We start from the raw sequence: 20546 nt of genomic DNA on the forward strand, positions 1-20546 counted from the left end.
GAACAGAAGGAAAGGACAACAATATGAAAGGCTTCAAAGGTCAAAGAGGTCAAAGAGGAATTAGGGAACCACTGGAGTTTATTGAATAGGAATGGGGATGATATAATCAGACCTACTCTTTAGGAAGATCACTTTGATAGCTGTGAGGAGGAAGGACTGCAGTTAGTTGGGAGAGATTTGAGGCAGGGAGACCAACCAGAAAGCTATTTCTATTGTCCAGGAGTGAGGTCATGCAGATCTGCACTAGGATGATGGTTGAGTCAGAAGAGAGATATTGTGAAGGTGGAATCAGGAAGATGTAGCAACCATTTGGATAAAGGAGGGATGGTGAGAGAATGAGAAGTCAAAGAAATCAAATTAAAAGTCAAGTTGGGTTGTGAGCCTGGGTGACTGAAGGGATGGTGGTGCCTTTGACAGCAGTAGGGAAGTTAGGAGGAGGGGAGTGTGTGCAAGAAAAATTGATGAGTTCATTTTTTTTTCTCAAATGACTGGTATTTTAATCATCAGAAGCAAACTTAAATGGAAAGCTTACAATAGGTGTTACACGTCAATGCCTTTTGCAAACTGAACTGGCACAGAAAGAGGCTGAGAGAAGCTTCTCAACCTAATCTCCACTGGAGACATTCATGTTTGCCCAGGCAGCCTGGCTCGGGAAAAGGATGGAGAAAACCTGTCACCTCAGCTGATGCTTGTGTTGCCAGCTCACTCCCGCCCAGCATCAGGGCTACCCCGCCCCGACTGATTCTGATCATCACCCTTGTTTTTGTGGCCTGAGGCAATGTCATCAATCTGAAGTAGGAGGACAGCCGTCTCTACTGCAGGCTTGCAGATCTGTAGCTTCACAGCAAGTGGTTCCAGATGCCCAGCTCCTTCATGTCCACCAAGGCGCCTGTCTCACCATCCACACCCCAGGTCTCACAGTCCTCTTGGGTGTGCTTGGCCCGAAGAGAAGTGAATAGACTTATGATACTGGCCCCACAGTTCTGGATAAGAGTATGAGGGATGACCTCTAGTTCCTGGGCCACAGCCCGGTATAGCCGCTGCTCAATACCAGTCATTGCCTTGTATTTTTCTGTCAGGGCATGAGTCAGGGCCATCTCAGAGGCCCCACCCCCTGGTACCAGCAGAGGTTCGAGAAAAATGTTCCAGCAGACCTGCATGGCATCCTGGAGATTTCACTCCACCTCCAATAGGATCTCCTTGCTGGCCCTCCCGGAGGAGAATGGTGCAGGCCTTGGGATCTTTGCATTCTGTGATGAATGTGAAGTACTCATCTCCAATCTTCTTAATTTCAAATAAGCCAGCACCAGTCCCAAGGTCATCTTCCCTTCGTTGTTCTGGTTGGCTGGCAATCCGGGCCGCAAATGACCTGGCAATTTGGTTGTTGCCTGTCTTCTGAACTCTTCAGATGGCTGTGATGTTGGCCCGCATGAGGTAGTGCTGAGCTAAATCTGAAATGCCCTTTTACATGATGACCACATCAAGTTTGTGGTGAATAATATCCTCACAAAGCTGCTGAATATATTCTTCCATCTGCAGGATCCAGGTGAAATCTTCCTCTGAAGTTATCTCAATGTCTGCCTGGCTTTCTCCCTTCTTGTATTCCAAGGAGGAATCCAGCGACACAATTCGTGAATTCTTAATGAAGCGCTGCATTCGTGGATGGGTCACATCCTTGTTGATCGTGACTCTACGTAAGACACGGGAGTCCTCAATGATGCCCCCAGGAATCTTTTCCACCTTAGCATACTTCTTAATATCAATATCTTTTCAGCCATTCTCCTCAAATTGTACCATCTTCACAGCATCGAGGGCTATGGTACAAGCCAGAGAGGACCAGTGGCTGATCACATTTGTTCAAATGGCACTGTCAACAATACCCATCATTGTATCACTATTGTTGATATTGACGGGGATATTGATTTTCTTAAGCGTGCCGATCATACCAGCCAATGGCTTTTGGTAGGCATCTGTTGCTCTAGGAAATGCTCAGCCACTGACAGCATCTCTCCAGCAAGAATAATCACCGATGTAGTCCCATCCCAAACTTCTTCATCCTGGGTCCGACTGATTTCAATCATTGATTTGCCTGCTGAAGGCTGGACTTGAATCTCTCAGAGAATGGTGTTGCCATCATTGGTCATCTCAACGCCACCCATTGGGTCCAAAAGCATCTTCATCAGGGACTTAGGCCCAGACATTTTGGGATAACATCTGCATTGACGTTCCCTGAATGTACTTTCCTTCCAGATTCCCATTTTGTACTCTGAGCACAAGCACGGGGCGACGGCCCATCGTGGTGGTGCAGAGTTTGGAACTGGGAGGTAAGCGAACCGGCAGAACCTTCCGCAAATGGAGACAGAATGCGATGGTCAAGCAGCGTTGCTGCCTACAGCTAAGCGTGCTGTCCTTCATGCTTCCGCCAATCCCCTGAATAGCTCAGTTTTAACTATATTGAGATCAAGGTGCCCAAGGGACATTTGACATGTCCAGTAGGCAGTTGAAGATATGAGACTGGAGGACAAGAGAGAGATTAGGGCTGGATAAATGGATAAGAGAATTCTTTTGCCTAGACATGATAATTTAATCAATGATTCCAACACTTAGCATAGGGCTTGCTAAATGAATAATTTTGACCTTTTTTTTAAGTCCATCTCTTTTCTGCCTCTTCCATGAAGGCTTCCCTGTTTCCTCCTGATTGTAATGATCTCCTCCCAACTTGTATCTCTCATAGTATTTTTTCTGTATCTTTCTCATGCACTTGGTAGTTATAATTTTGCATTACACTAATTTGTATTTGTCAAATAGCCAAAAAAATCTATTAATTGCCTACCATGTGTCACACACTGTGCTAATCACTGGTGATACAAAAAAAAAAAAGACAGAATATATTCCCTGACCTCAAGGAGCTTAGAGCGTAGCAGAGGAAACAACATGCAAATACCTATTTACAAAGAGAACTATCGGGCACCTAGGTGGCACGGTGGATAGATCACCAGCCCTAGAGTCAGGCCTCACACACTTACTAGCTATGTGACCCTGGGCAAGTCACTTAATTTCAATTGCCTCCAATACAGACACAAGCACACACAAGCACGCGCACACACACACACACACACACACACACACATACACACACAACCAGACTATATAATGTAAAACAGGAAATAATGAACAGATGGAAGACATTTTCTCCTTTTTTTAATTTATTTAATTTATTTTTTTATTAATTTATTGTGATTTATCAACAATCACTTCCATATGCTTTTGAGTTGAAAATTTTTCTCCCCCTTCCTCCCCACAACCCTCCCCAAGATGACACACAATCTGATATAGGCTTTACATTTACATACCCATTAAACATATTTTCACATTAGTGAAGTTATAAGTACAAATTAAAACCAATAACAGGAACCATCAGAAAGATGAAACAAAACTCAACAGAAGGTAAAAATAAGTGATAGTGATTTGACTTCCATAGTTCTTTCTTTAGATGTGCACAATATTTTCCATCCCAGGAACTCTGGAGATGTCTTAGATCCTCCCAATGCTGAGAAGGGTTCAGTTTAACAGTGTCAGTCATTGCATAACGTGGCTGTTATTGTGTACAAAGTCCTCTTGGTTCTGCTCACTTCACTCAGCATCAGACCATATAAGTCTTTCCAGGTTTTTCTGAAGTCAGCCTGTTCATCATTTCTTATAGCACAATAGTATTCCATTACATTCATATACCACAACTTTCTCAGCCATTCTCCAATTGATGGGCATCCTCTCAATTTCCAATTCTTTGCCACCACAAAAAGAGCTGCTATGAATAGTTTTGTACATGTGGGTTCTTTTCCCATTTGTTTGATCTCTTTGGGATATAGCCCTAGAAGTGCTATTGCTGGATCAAAGGGCATGCACATTTTTGTAGCCCTTTGGGCAAAGTTCCAAATTGTTCTCCAAAATGGTTGGATCATTTCACAACTCCACCAGCAGTGTGTTAGTGTTCCAATTTTCCCACATCTTCTCCAACATTGATCATTTCCCTGTTTTGTCATGTTGGCCAATCTGATAGATGTGATGTGGTACCTCAGAGTTGTTTTGATTTGCATTTCTCTAATCAGTAATGATTTAGAGCATTTTTTCATATGACTATAGATGGCTTTAATTATGGAAGACATTTTCAATAACGATTATACAAGTACTGGTGTTATATATGATTTTTTATCAAAAATATACATTGAACAACATTGAGAAAGAGCTTTGACAGTTTGTTGAATGCCATATTTCAGAATAGAAAAGAAATGAGAGTAAAGAATATATTTGCTGCCAAGAATCTGGCTTCATTTCAGTCACCGGTAAGAAGATACTGTCAAACTGGAAAATGACATGCTTGATCAATAAGAAGCCAAAGGTGTCCATCCACATTGCTTGAAATCAATTGGACCTTTAAGCAAAACAGAAACTGTTCGATAGAAGCAGTTCCCAAGAAAATGAAGGGGAAAACAAATGCTGCTATATGGCTGCTACCTTTTAAAAGTGTGATTGAATATTCATCTCTAGCCAATAGAAAAAAGTTGTAATGTGAAGCCTGCCATCATATAATATGATATCATGGTAAAAAAAAAATAGCATAAGATTAGCTGGCCAAACCCCTCCAAAGTGATTGCTACATATTTTGCATACTCTGGTGCTATGGTTAAAATTGGATGAATTTTTTAGAGGAGAAGATAATTTGGTAAGTACATTTTGTTTTATACTTAGTTGTGTCAGAATCATCTTCCTACTTCAGTTGTTAAATTAGCCTTGGGGATAAGGAAGCCATTTTACTCAGTGCTGCATCCTCTCAGTGCCTAGGAGAGTGCTGTATACAATGCATTCAGAATAGAGGCATAATAACTTGTGATTGAATTTAGATTCCCATTAATTTATTCATAGAATCTTCTTTGAAAATTCTCATGTCACCAGAAAGAATGTGATGGAAAAAAGAAGAAAAAATCCAAATGTAATCTAATTAGTAAACCAGCCAGAAAAATTAAAAAAAAAAAACAACAGTAAAACAATCCCTTTACTGGGAAAATTAATTTCCACACTTTTCCAGCTCATTCTAGCCAGATCATTTGCATTTTGTGATTTAGTTGAGTAAAACACTATAAAATGAAGGGATTTTTTCATCTTCATTTTGATAGTCATGAAATATAGATTAAGCATGAAAGAAATGCAACTTTGCCTTAATCTAGCAAGAAATGTGCTCCCCGGTTTATTGTCCTTTTTGAAGAGGGAACATCTTATTTACATTTATTTAGTGGTGCTACTATTGTCCCTGGTGTTTATTTAGACTCTTTTGTCTCAATATTAAGGTTTATTCCTTTGGGTTTAACTATTATTTCCCTTGTGTCATAGTCATTAAAGAATAAAACAGCATAGAAAGATTAGTTAACAAATATATTTATATGTAACCAATGCTTATCTATTCCACTTCTCACCCACTCTATTCATCTTATTTCATCAGTTTGGTTTTATTGATGTCATATTAGCATGCCCTTCAATTGGTCTACAGAACTTTGCCACTGGCCTTTTTAACTCAAAACAACAAAAAACATGACTTGAAGGGACTGGTTTGTTGACAGAGATAAGTCTGTGTCTACCTAATCTATTTGAAAACAATCCTGAGAGTAATAGCAATTAGAAAAGGAGCCATTGAGCACTAGGAGCCCACAAAGATTCACTGAGTTCAAATCATGACCACTGCATTCTAAGGCACCAATAAAACCAGCCAACCACTTATTGGGCAGCAGTCACAGCGTCACATGCAAGACTTGGAGCGAAGACATCATTTCTAATATTGGGAAGCTTCAATGAGTCTATGTTCAGAAGCGGGAGGTGAGAGCTGCATACATTAATTAATATATCAGTACCCAATGCAAAGATGATTCATTTGACTTGATAAGTATATTCAAATAAGAAAGTGAGAGACCTAAGATTGGATTATTTGTTTATTAGTTCAAATGGACAACTTTCTTCTCCAAACCACTTGATATTGTACTAAGAGAATGGACATGTTGATTGGGGTGGAAGGAAAAAAGTAATTTAAGAACATGGAATGCCTGTGGAATAGGGCAGGTCTGTATCCCACAGTAAGGGACTGAAGCTCCTTACTTCCAAGACCCATGATTCTAGTTTCTGCAGTTAGTGCTACCATGCAGTAATATTGTGAGTTTGACAGCTTTCCTCAGCTGAACTGGAACCTAACCACTCCATTAACATTCTTTATATGGAGCTATATTGCCAAATCCAATTAACCCACAAAGCTTTTGAACAAAACCCAATATCAAGACGAGGACTTCTTGTGCACATGAAGAGGTGGCCAACACTATAAGGAGTGAAAATTCTAAGAAACAAAGGAGGTGTACAGACAATAACGCTGTTACTAGAATGTGAAAGAGAAAGAACAAACATCTGGGTGGGTCAATCTAGTAATTCATACAAAAGATGTAGAACTATAGTTGGTCCTTAAGAATGGAAGAATTTGGATCATTGCTGTCCTGTCCGCCATCTTTATTTTTTCCCTACTGCTTTCTGCTTCTCTGCCCCCAAACCATACTCCGATCTATTTTGTTTTAAATAAAATAATTCTTCCCCCTTAACATACTACTCTTTCTGATTTACCTTACATTCCTCTCTTCCCTTAAAGGAGCCAACATTGCACATCAAAAGAGTACTGACTATCTAGAGTTAGAAAACCTGGGTTCCAATTCTACCTGTGAAATTTTCTACCTGTGTAATCTTGAGCAAGTCAATGGGAGGTTCTTAGCTTCTTTACCTACAAAATGAGGGTTCTGGACTACTTAGACTCAGAGATCTTTTTTTCTACCTCTGAATGAATTTATAATCTGTTAAGCCTACACAGACCTGGTGCTCTTCTTATCTTTCCAAATTGATCGTATCTTATTTCCAGTTATATATTTTGCATTCTACCATAACTAGTCCACTCAGCCCGGTGAATATAGCTGGCTCACAGTGACTTGTGAATATCTGTAACAGCTCAAGATGTTTCCCAACCCTGAAATTTCCTCCTTGTCCCTTTCTGGCTGGTTGAATTCTTCTACATCTCTTAAAACCCAAGGCAAATGCTGCTTTTCATGATCATTCCTCTCTTGAGTTCTTCAAACCTCATAAAACAGTTTAATCACAACTGTAGTTAATATCTTACATTACATAATATCTTACATTAATTCATCATATCTTACATTGTTTTCATCACCAGTATTTGTCAAATCCCTTCCTAGATAATAAGAATCACCCTGGGGCAGGGACTGCTTCTAGAGCTCTTGACCCACAGGCGGAGGGGGAATCGAGCAGCTGATCAAAAGGAGACTGCAGGGATCTCTTTGCTGGTGCTGAGGCAGGATTCTCTTGCTTTACCTGTGCTTGGATCTGGGTCAAAGTTCTGGGTGGTGGCCCTGGGATGAGGGGGTAGCAATGGAGAGTGAATTTTCCTCACAGTTTCAAGGCAAAAAAGAGTGTTTGTGGTCACTCATAGACCAGAGCACAGGGCAGAAAAGGAATAAACACTTTACCATTGATCATACCACCTTGGAAGAACTGAAAAATTTACAGGTCCCTAGAAGTAGCTCTGAAAAGAGCTGCACACTACCACCAAGGAAGAGGAAATTAAAACAATAATTAGGAATTATTTTGCCCAAGTATATGCCAACAATTTTGACAATCTTAGTGAAATGGATACATATTTACAAAAATATAAATTTCCCAGATTAACAGAAGAGGAAGTAAAATACTTAAATAACACCATCTCAGAAACAGAAATTGAACAAGCCATTGATGAACTCCCTAGGAAAAAATCTCCAGGGCGAGATGGATTTACATGAGAACTCTATCAAACATTTAAAGATCAATTAATTCCAATACTATATAGACTATTTGGGAAAATAAGTGAAGAAGGAATCTTACCAAATTCTTTTTATGATACAAATATGGTGCTGATACCTAAACCAGGAAGAGTCAAAATAGAGAAAGAAAATTATAGACTAATTTCTCTAATGAACGTAGATGCAAAAATTTTAAACAAAATACTGGCAAGTAGATTGTAGCAACTTATCACAAGAATAATACACTATGACCAGGTAGGATTTATACCAGGAATGCAGGGTTGATTCAATATTAGGAAAATTATCAGCGTCATTGAGCATATCAACACCAAAACCAACAGAAACCAAATGATCATCTCAATAGATGCAGAAAAAGCTTTTGATAAAATACAACACCCATTCCTATTAAAAACACTAGAAAGCATAGGTATAAATGGAGTCTTCCTTAAAATAATAAATAGCATCTATCTAAAACCTTCAGCAAGCATTATATGTAATGGGGACAGGCTAGAAGCATTTCCAATAAAATTGGGGGTGAAACAAGGATGTCCATTATCACCACTGTTATTCAATATTGTACTGGAAACCTTAGCTTTAGCAATAAGAGAAGAAAAAGAAATTGAAGGCATTAGAATAGGCAAAGAAGAAACAAAGCTATCACTCTTTGCAGATGACATGATGATATACTTAGAGAATCCTAGAGAATCAAGTAAAAACTACTTGAAATAATAAACAACTTTAGCAAAGTTGCAGGCTATAAAATAAACCCACATAAATCATCAGCATTTCTATATATTACCAACAAAGCCCAACAGCAAGAGATAGAAAGAGAAATCCCATTTAAACTTACTGTAGACATTATAAAATATTTAGGAGTCTACCTCCTGAAACAAACCCAGAAACTCTATGAACACAATTACAAAACACTTTTCAAACAAATAAAATCAGATCTAAATAATTGGAAAAACATCAGTTGCTCATGGGTAGGCCAGCTAATATAATAAAAATGACAATCCTACCTAAGCTAATTTACTTATTCAGTGCCATACCAATCAAACTACCAAAAAATTATTTTATAGAGTTAGAAAAAATAATAACAAGATTCATTTGGAAAAACAAAAGGTCCAGAATATCAAAGGAACTAATGAAAAGAAATGCAGGGGAAGGTGGCCTAGCAATTCCAGATCTTAAATTGTATTATAAAGCAGCAATCATCAAAACTGCTGGTACTGGCTAAGAAATAGGGAGGTGGATCAGTGGAATAGGTTAAATATGCAAGACACAGTAGTCAATGACTATAGTAATCTATTATTTGATAAACCCAAAGACCCCAGCTTCTGGGATAAGAACCCACTCTTTGAAAAAAACTGCTGGGAAAACTGGAAAAGAGTATGGCAGAAATAGGCATAGACCCAAATCTCACACCATATACCAAAATAAAGTCAAAATGGGTTCATGACTTAGATATAAAGGCTGATATATAAGTAAACTGGGAGAACAAGGAATAGTTTACCTATCAGATCTATGGAGAACAGAAGAATTCATGACCAAACAGGAGATAGAGAACATTATGAAAAGCAAAATGGATAATTTTGATTACATTAAATTGAAAAGTTTTTGCACAAACAAAGCCAATGCAACTAAGATTAGAAGGAAGGTAGAAAATTGGGAAAGAATTTTTACAACCAGTCTCTCTGATAAAGGCCTCATTTCTAAAATATATAGAGAATTAAGACAAATTTATAAGAACACAAGCCATTCCCCAATTGATAAATGGTCAAAGGATATGAACAGATAGTTCTCAGATGAAGAAATTAAAGCCATCTATAGTCATATGAAAAAATGCTCTAAATCGTTATTGATTAGAGAAATGCAAATCAAAACAACTCTGAGGTACCACATCACACCTATCAGATTGGCCAACATGACAAAACAGGAAAATGATAAATGTTGGAGAAGATGTGGGAAAATTGGAACACTAATACATTGTTGGTGGAGTTGTGAAATGATCCAACCATTTTGGAGAACAATTTGGAACTATGCCCAAAGGGCTACAAAAATGTGCATACCCTTTCATCCAGCAATAGCACTTCTAGGGCTATATATCCCAAAGAGATCAAACAAATGGGAAAAGAACCCACATGTACAAAACTATTCATAGCAGCTCTTTTTGTGGTGGCAAAGAATTGGAAATGGAGAGGATGTCCATCCATTGGGGAATGGCTGAGCAAGTTGTGTTATATGAATGTAATGGAATACTATTGTGCTATAAGAAACGATGAACAGGCTGACTTCAGAAAAACCTGGAAAGACTTATATGGTCTGATGCTGAGTGAAGTGAGCAGAACCAAGAGGACTTTGTACACAATAACAGTCACATTGTGCGATGACTAATATTGATAAACTTAACCCTTCTCAGCAATACAAGTATCAAAGACATCTCCAGAGTCCTCATGATGGAAAATGCTATCCACATCAAAGGAAAGAACTGTGGAAGTTGAACTGCTATCTTTTTTTTCCTTTTGTCTCTTCTGTTGAGTTTTGTTTCATCTTTCTGATGGTTCCTGTTATTGGTTTTAATTTTTACTTACAACTTCACTAATGTGATAATATGTTTAATAGGAATGTAAATGTATAGCCTATATCAGATTGTGTGCTGTATTGGGGAGGGTGGTGGGGAGGAGGGGAGAAAAATTTTTAATTCGAAAGCATGTGGAAGTGATTGTTGATAAATCAAAATAAATTAATAAAATAAAAAAAAAGAAGAAAGACCAAATATGCCGGAAGACCTCCTTTTAGATGTGTTGATACATCTGGTTCCAGCACAATACTTAGCCCTTCCTTTTTTTATCTCTCATCCTAAATGTGTCACCTGTGTGCCATCTTCTCTGATTGAATATTCCTAAGATGAGGTCCTTTATACTATTTCTTGGAGACAAGTCATTGTCAGTAATATGCTGCAGCTGACCTATTATGCCATGACCTTTGATCACCTACAATTTGAATCCTTCACAGATTATGGTATTCCATCATTCCATTCACCTTCTCAAAAACTAGCAATGCCTATTGTACAAGATGCCATCTCCTTAGCAACTTCTGGCAGTTAAGGGCCTTCAAATTCTGATTTCAGTAATTTTCCAGCATTACTTGACATTATTCTCCTTCACATACTCTACATCACAAACAACTGGACCACTAGTTATTTCCTGAAGTGAACACTCCATCTCCTGCCTCCTTTCATTTACGCATTCCCCCCTACCCCATCATGTCGAAATGTTCTCCAAATTTCTGATCTTCCTTCAATGTTCAGCTCAACTACCATGATTTCTTTTGCGTAGTTTTTCCTCACGCTTGCAACTGTAAGTATATTCCCTTTCCCCCAAATATCTAAAGTAACTTCTCTGATCTTTCCTTTGACCTTTCCATGACTTACCTTGAATTATATCTATGTACATGTTGCTTTTCTCTGGTTGGCAGAAAGCTTCTTGAGGGCAGATATCAATTCATTTTTTTTTGTCCTTATATCTTTATGGAATCTCCCAGTGTTTTGCACATAGAGAATCCTTAATAAATATGCATTGAATTAAACTGAACTGAAATCTGGATTTATGGAAGAATATGCCTCCTGATTCTTTAACTGGTTACTATAGAGCTAAGGAGTCTGGATTTGACTTAGTTCAATAATCCTGGAATGATGATCCTTGAATAGAAAAGTAATATAACCAGACATAAAGGTAAGGATAGGTGTAATAGAATAGATTGGAGAGAGAATAACAATGGAAAGATGTCAAAGAAGCTATTGTGATGGTTCAAATGGCTAGAAGGAAGGACCTACAATGATCCTAATGAATTACCCACTATCCAGTGGGATAAAGGATAGAGAGGAGGTGACGGTCAAATGTAGAGAACTAACTTGAGAACTGCATAGATATTGAGAGGTAAGAGAAAAGGAAGTATTTCTATGCCAACATTTCACACATGTCCTGAGAGGAGACTGATCTCAGTTATTCAATCATTCAGTTTCCTCCTATAATCCTGATTAGTATTAATTTTCAATCTGATAATTTGGTCTCAAAAATCTAGGCATTTATTTATAATGAGTGGTCTATTTCCCTTTTCATTATGTCTTCAAAATCTGTCCTCTTCCTCTGTATCTTTTCAAAATTTATAAAGAACTTAGTGTTAAGCTGTCCACATACAGAGAAAGAACTATGGAGTTGGAATGCAGATTGAAGCATACTATTTGCTCTTTCTTTTTTCTCTTCTGTTTTGTTTTGTTTCTTCTTTCTCGTGGTTCCTCCTATTGGTTCTAATTCTTCTTTACAACATGACTAATGTGAAAATATGTTTCATAGGAATGTTTGTGTAGAGCCTATATCAGATTGCATGCTATCTTGGGGAGGGAGGCAGGGATGGAGGGGGAGAAAACTTAAAACTCAATAGTTTATGGAAGTGAATGTGGAAAACTAAAAACAAATGAATTATCAAAAAAGGGGAAAAAAGAATTCAGCATCAAAAAAAAATACATAGTTCCTCTTCCCAGCCCCATATCTCCTCAATAAGCTTTCCTCTATTAGTGAAGCTGCCTGATTAAGCATGGCATGCCTAGTTACCCAATGATGCATGTTCCCTCACCTAATCTGCAGGAAAACTGTAGGACAATAGCTTAAAGGCTGACATCTCACATTGGCCAAGAGAATCCCTTGTCAGATCCATTATACTGAGCTTTAGTATATAATTCAGCCCTCCTGGGATAGGGGTAGGCAAAGTTACCTGGAAGGGCCATTCTGTTGCTACCCTCAACTTGTCCATCACTTACACTGACCTTTCCATAGCAATCAGGGGAGGCAAATATTTAAATAATACTCATTATTGGCTATTGCCTTGTGATAGAGAGTGGTGGGGAGGGAATCTCAGTTGTGATGGATAAGATGCATGATGTTTGAACTAAAAGGAGGGGACACAGCATCATGACAACCCCTCTTCAGTGCACTTGATATCCTTGGTTCCTCCCAAGCAAGGATTGATTATGGAATACTTAAGACCTCTTTGCCCATTTTAATCTAATACATTGCTCAAAGATAGAGAAGCCAGACCCATATATATATACATATATATATATATACATACGTATATATATGCATACATACATACACATATGTATATATATACATACATATATATATACATATATATGCATACATACATACACATATGTATATATATATACATACATATATATACATATATACATACATATATATGTATGTATATATGTATATATATGTATGTATATATATATACATATATATATACATACGTATATATATGCATACATACATATACATATGTATATATATATACATACATATATATATATATATATACATATATACATACATACATATATATATATATATACATATATATAACAAGACCGGGAAAGACAGATGAGGGAAACTCCAGGCCACTACAGCTGAATTGTTGAAAACTTCTCATCACTGAGCCTGCCATCTGCCTGCCAACATTTTAACTCGCCCAATCAATTACTCAGAGGCTGGATCTGTCCAACCAAGGTACACCAGCACTGAAAACACTTCAAAGCCATCTTAGAGGATGGCTCTTGCTCTTCTGGATCTCGATGAATCCCCTGGTACTCATTTCTGGTACAAGCTCTAACTAAGCTGCACTTTTCAGGTTTGCCACTAAGGTAGGACAGAACAAGAAAGCGTAAGGAATGTACCAAGCATGGCAACTATGCTAGTTGGACTGGAGGATACATGTCAGAAATATATCTAGACAGAAAGATTTGGGCAAAATGGGAAGAGCTTTGAGTACCAGACTAAGAAGCTGGGAATATGCTCATGTTTGACAACATTAGGTCTTAAAAACAGATGATATCTGAAATGCTAGCAACTTGCTAAATAAAAAGAGAATTCTTTGTTAGTTGATAAATTATGAAATAAAACATAAATGGAATAATCAGCACATTATATGTTTATTAATAAGATAAAACATATTGAAAAGCTTTCTTTCCACTCCCCAAATCAAACTATTTTCTATACACAACTGATGTGAAATTCAAATAGAAATAGGTCCCCAGATTTCATAGTGGCTTAAAAACCACAAAGTACACACACACACACACACACACACACACACACACACACCCCTATATCTATATCTCCGTATACATACATATCTATATAATTTATTTTTATTTTGTGAAACATTTCACAATTACCTATTAATCTCGTTCCTGACACTCTAGAGTTTTGCTGGTGGCAAGTTTGATACTTCTGTGATACACCATTTCTAAGACAAAGAAAATCAACTGCATTCAGTGTTGCCGTTTGAAAATGTAAGATATATATTATATAGGCTTTCTTGAAATGGAAATTTATTCTATATACTTTTTAATCCTCTCTTACATTCTATTGTGCACATGACATGTTTCCCCTCTTTTCTTTTTATATACTTAAGTTCCAGTATCTAAGTTTATAACGTTTTTTTCTTTTATTATTGTGAAAAAATAAAGAAAAAAAAGGAAAATGTAAGATATATTGCAGTTTTATCACAAAGTTAATTGCTTTTAAACATTTCTAAAGATTTCATGTTTCAAATTTTCATAAATTTAGGTATAATTGAATCCTAAAGCCAATTAAGTCAGAGCCATGATGAGCTAGTTCCAAATAAAGGCAAAGAGATATAGAAGAAAAGCATTTGCTTTTTAGGTAGAGTACTGGGGCTCCAATCCTGATCAACCACATCCCACCTGTGTCAACCTGGACAAATCCTCAACCTTCATGGGGTCTCAGATTATCCCTCTGGGAAATGCAGATATTGGCTTCATTGACCTCCCAAGGTCCTGGAGCCTATAACTAAATCTTTTCAGTCCAGTTTTAAATCCTCTGAGCAATAAAAAGGTTAAAGCCCCAAAACTTTCTGGAAAAAGGAATTGCCCAAGAAAAGGAGGAGGTATACTTTATGGATTCCTATTTTTGTTTGCCTTTGAAAGCATAACCTACCAATTTGAGGATTCAAATACTTGATTCTTCAATTGTGCTGTTTACGTCAATTCAAAGCCAGAAGGAATCAGTTTGTGAATCATATTAATTTTATCTAAAAAAAAGTTATTTGCAGAAGCCAAATTGTGAGTGGGATGAATTACAGTCATGCATATCCAAGCTTTGTGAGATTATTCTTTAAACCATGCAAAAGTCATTTTATACTGTGGTTAGGACATGCTTTAAAAATTGTCAAGGTTTCCTTTCATGCATCTTCAAGAGGAAGCAAGAAACAAACAATTTTGAGCTTTGCTAAGTTCTAAACCAACTTTTCTTTCTTTCAATTGAAAGGATGCTTTTCTGGAAGCTCCCATTTAAATATAGAGAGAGGACTTTAGATATTAGGAAAAGATATTCATGCTTAAGGCTAAAGAGTCCTAAATACTATGAATTGAGGAAAGTTTGAAAACAACTTTGTAAGAATTTCTCAGTACTGAGAAATAGCTAGGGTGGGTAATTGGGGCTTTATCTCAGGTCACCGAATTTAGAGGGCCCAAAACTTTAACAAATGCATAGAATAAGGAAGTATACTTTTAGGTGGGGATAACTGATCTGTGTAGGGTTTCTTCTGATGTGACTGAAGGACTGGGGAAAGCAATATTAACTAGCATTCTTTTTTTTTTAATGTATAATCTTTTATTTATTTATTTTAGTGAGGCAAATGGGGTTAAATGACTTGCCCAGAGTCACATTGCCAGGAAGCGTTATTTGTCTGAGGCCGAATTTAAACTCAGGTCCTCCTGACTCCAGGGCTGGTGCTCTATTCACTGTGCCACCTAGCTGCCCCAATACTAGCATTCTTGAAGGCTACATGGATAACACATTGATGTCTTTTCACTTCCTGCTACGCTTAGAGGTTCGTGATTTTACAGATTTTAGAATTAGAAGGTATCTCAGAGAAGATAAGCTATTAGGATCATAGATCAGTGTCAAAAAGGATCATCTCATTCTGCCTCTTTATTTTACAAGTGAGGTAACTGAGGCTCACAGAGTATAAGCAAATTGCGCAAGTTTACACAAGTAGAAAGCAACAAAGTCAAGATTTGAACCCAAGTCTACTGACTACACACACCATGCTCTCTTTACCTCATAAAGAAATTCCAGCCCATTGCTTCTGCTTTCCTTCATCCAAGTCACCTAGCAGAGTCAGAACTGGGGATTATTTAATGTAGGGCAAGTCCCATGAATTGTGTCTGGAGTATGGGACACATCAGTTGAGGTGGAATAGAGAGAGACCCCAGGCCATTGATGAGGCAACTCCTGGGGAAGTTAATCTAGGGAGTAGAAGAGGATGGTTCAGAGAAGGAAGGCTTCCCATGTGGTCATCTAGTCATCTGGTAGCTTTATATTTAGTTAATAATTCTTACTGTGTGGATGCTCAGCTCTATTATTTCTATGCTACAACCATTCTCTAAATTAAGTGCCCTGAGTCAAAACCTTAGTCACTGCAAGAAGTAATACTTGGGGGGGGGGGTGTAGGAGACCTGTGAAGAAATGCTGTCTTCTCTCTTGAGAGCTATGTGGGTGGAAACCTCAATGAGGTCTCCCTGGTGAAATAAAAAAAAAAAAAAGATATGGCAACACTTGATAACTTGTCCCCAAACCTGCTTTTCTTATCTCTAGTCCATAACTCTCCCTCTGTTTTCTTCTTATGGTTCTAACTATCTTTCTTGCTCTTTCTGATACACAACCCTATAATTCCAAGATTTGGCACTGGCTTTCACTGTACCAGGAATAGGGCTCCCTCCTCACCTCTGATTCTGAATCTCTAGCCTCCTTCAGCATCTATCCCAAGTACCACTCTGTACAGAAAGCATTTTCTAAGCTTCCCAGCTTCTATTGTCCTCTCCCCAAATCACCTCGCTACCTTCATTTTGTGCGTATCGACACATGCACATTACCTGCCCATCCAAAAAATGTAAGCAATTTAATGGTAAGAATGTTTCATTTCATTCTGTTTCCCCAGTGCCTTATACAAAGCCTAGTATAAAACCTGCACTCAATAAATGCTTGTTGACTGATCGTATGATTGATAGGTCAGAGGAAATAATCTCCATGATCTCTTTGCCCTTTAGGAGATCCTATCTTCCAAATCACTGTGGTAATGAATTCTCCTCAGCTGAGTTGCAGCTGAATTTCTCTCAGTTGTTTCCTGCATTGGAAGTTCCTCAAGAATCTCAATGTTGTTGTGGGGGCGGGGGCTTTGCTTCACTTGCCCCTGGCTCTTCCTCAGCCCTTTCTATGGCTAAAGTGGTGTCTAAAGGACATTAAAAGCACCTTTGAGCTGGGTGATTTTTTTGTTCTTCTGAATGGGATCTTTGTATGAACATTTCTGTTTTGTTTTGTTTTTAAATGGAAATGAATTATTTTTCATTGATATAAACTAGTGGTCCTAACCTCTGAAAGGTGTGGCACCAATTCTGATTACCCTGAGAAAAATCCCAATGCATGTGAGCCTTGATCATTTTTTGTTTATTTGTTTATTTTAACTGATTATTGGCTTCTACTCCACCTTGTCTTTAAAATCTGAATGATATTTTTTTCTTGGCATAGAGTATCATGGGATAATAGATTCAGAACTAGAAGGGACCTTAGAAGCCACACAGGAAAAGCTCCTCATTTTACAGCTGGGAAACAGGGGACCACTGAGGTTGAAGGAATTGCCCAAGATTATAAAGTTATAGTTTGCGTATGCACTTGTCCTATTTAAACCTGCTCCTTTAAAATTTATGCTGAGAGTTAAAATTCCATTGACAATGCAATACTTACTAGTGCTTCCTTTCTAGTAAAACAGGTAAGTGGCATGGTGGATAGAGTGTAAGGCCTAGAGTCAGGAAAACTGAAATTAAAATCGAGTACCAGATAACAGCTATGTGGCCCTGGGCAAGTCACTTAACCCTATTTGCCTCAGTCTCCTCATCTGTAAAATGAGCTAGAGAAGGAAACGGCCAACCACTCCAGTACCTTTGCCAAGGAAACCTTAAATGGCGTCACAGAGTTGGACACGACTGAAATGACTGAAAGCACAAACAACCAAAGGTGATACAATGCACAGAGTGATAAATTTGGAGTCAGGAAGGCCTGAGTCTAAATCTTGCTTTAGACATATACTAGCTGTGTGATGATGTCACTTTGCTTCTCTGTGACTCAGTTTCTTCATATGTAAAATGGGGATAAGCATAGCACCTAACTTCTAGCATCGCTAGGAATATTAAGTAAAATAGCAAATATAAAGCATTTTTCAAAACTTCAGTATATAAATGCCGGCTACTGTTAATTAGTATTTTAAATACTTATGGATGTGGATAATTCCTTTCTCTGAGGGGCCCAGGATGGTACTTTTCAAATAAAGGGCTGTTTTATTGAACTAAATGCTTTACCCTTCCATCATCTCACACGAGAGGGTAAGTAAAATTGAACAAGCCTATACTTTTTTGATGTTTTCTAACCTTCCTTCATGGCTTTGTCCACACAACAGTTGCAAGTGTGGGTTAAGGAAGGAGAGGAAGAGGACAGGTAAAATTGGCCTCCTTGCTGGATTTCCTTGCATGTCTACAGATGCTGCTGCTCAGGATACTGGGCCACGAGGCTGACTATGAGGGTTACCTAACTTATATTTATCATGAAAATGTGATATTTTGTATTGGTCTGTAGCTCTGATGAAGCTGGAACAGGCATCTGCAGGCTTGCCCTTGGGGTCAGAAAACTTGTGAAATGGTTCTTTAGCTTTCCAGATAGCCCTTAGTTCTTAGAACCGCTAATCTGGTCACTGTCTGGTGGGTGACAGTGAATAGCGACTGTCTGATGAGTTATACTAGAATTAAGAAAATTCGCACTTGCAAATACCATGATCATTTGTATTCTGTGACTAATCCTCTCAAGTTCTGATCCGGGACATTCTTGCTAACTAGTTTGGCAGTGATTAAGTTTTCAAAATCAATTCCATCTCCTATAACAGATTCAAAGCAACATTTGAATGGAGCTCCAAATAATGACCATCTTAGATCCATTATTCATTCTGTTATTTGAGTTAGTTGGGAATCAATTTTTTGTGTATAGGTCCAAGAAATAGGAGGTTGTGGAATGAACTCTCTAGCTAGAGTTAGAGGGGACCTCATAAATAACCTGCTCCAACTTCTTCATTTTGCTAATGAGAAAACTTGTGACTTGTCCGAGGTCACAAAATAGGAAGGAATAGAGATAGGATATGAACTCAGTCATCTGAGTCAAAAGCTAGGGTTTCTTCCCCTTTCCTAGGTAGGTACCTGGTGAAATGGATAGAATGCCAGGCCTTGGAGTCAGGAAGATCTGAGTTCAAATCAGGTCTCAGATGTTTATTAGCTGGGTTATCTGGTTAAGTCACTTAACCTTGTTTGCCTCAGTTTTCTCATCTACATAATGGGTATAATAATAGCACTTACCTTCCAGGGTTATTATGAGGATCAAATGAGATTATTGCAAAGTGCTGGCCCATAGTAGGTGCTATATAAATGTCTATGCTGTTGCTGCTGCTAGGTTTACCTTTTGAATTTCACTGTCAATCAAATAATCCTTAATAGAAGCAGACATAGAACCCAACTAATAATTGATCATTTGCTTCCAGTTCACATATCATTCTTGCTTACAATGATGTAAATTTATGTTCTCATGCTTTGGGGAGCAAAGGGAAAGGGGCAATGGGGAGTACCATAATGTTGGGGGAGGGGTTTGTACATTTAAACGATAAATTTTAGAGTGAAAGTGAAAGAATCCAAATATCTTGGTCCCTGACCAGACTTCAGGGTGATGGTCAAGTTGAACCTGAAATATACGGTATGTTGGTCCTCTGAGTTTGTCTATGAGGGCACTGTGAGGTTTGAAACATATAGCCTTAATTTATTGTAATACCATGCTGCATTTTGGCTGAGGGAGTTTTAATTGGCTGTCTATGGAGGCAATTTTCACATATTATTATAAATGCTGTCCTACAGTTTTTTGTCTACAATTTATGTTGTCTAATCCTGTAGGTTATTACTTGAGAAATTCATTATCTTGTCAAGCAATCACTTTGCCAATGACAAAAGCAATCTCTGTGGTTGAGCCTTGCTGGCTCAGGTTGTGACAAGAACACTGTCACATCTAGTAAAGAGGATGGCTTGAGAACATCATTCCTGTTGAGATCAGTTAAGTATTTAATCTTCTGGCTTGTTGTTACATGTCATGGATTACCCTTTCTTTCTTTCCTAGACTTCATTTCTTTGAGATGGAGACTGAAACAAAATTCCCTTGGTCTAAGCAATGCCTTCATACCATTTGCTTTCTTTGCCTGCCTGGGCTTTAGGGTAAAATAATGTATCACCTATTTGTCATTGCCTCATAGTTAGAATATTTCCATTAGACAGTGGATTAAGTTTCAGAGTTTAGCTACAGTCACTAATATGTCTGGAAAGTGGGAAAGTGTACCGAGCTCAGTTTTATTAGGGAGGAAATCCCTTTATAAACTAAATCCTTTAGATAACTTTTGTAATTTTTTTTAAATAAAGGACATTTTAATTGTTGTCAATCATATTCAGCTACTAATGGATTCCCCCCTCATTTTTGCTATTCATTTTTTTTTCCTTTGGTT

At 37.9% G+C, this 20546-nt stretch overlaps 1 pseudogene; it reads right to left on the reverse strand.

The window, feature by feature from the left end:
- Positions 1–702: 702 nt before the first annotated feature.
- Positions 703–2418, reverse strand: LOC110210233 (T-complex protein 1 subunit gamma pseudogene; annotated as a pseudogene).
- Between the last annotated feature and the right edge of the window lie 18128 nt (positions 2419–20546).

Source organism: Phascolarctos cinereus, unplaced genomic scaffold (genome assembly GCF_003287225.1).
Source record: "Phascolarctos cinereus isolate Bilbo 61053 unplaced genomic scaffold, phaCin_HiC Scaffold_7;HRSCAF=346, whole genome shotgun sequence".
Classification (NCBI taxonomy): Eukaryota; Metazoa; Chordata; class Mammalia; order Diprotodontia; family Phascolarctidae; genus Phascolarctos; species Phascolarctos cinereus.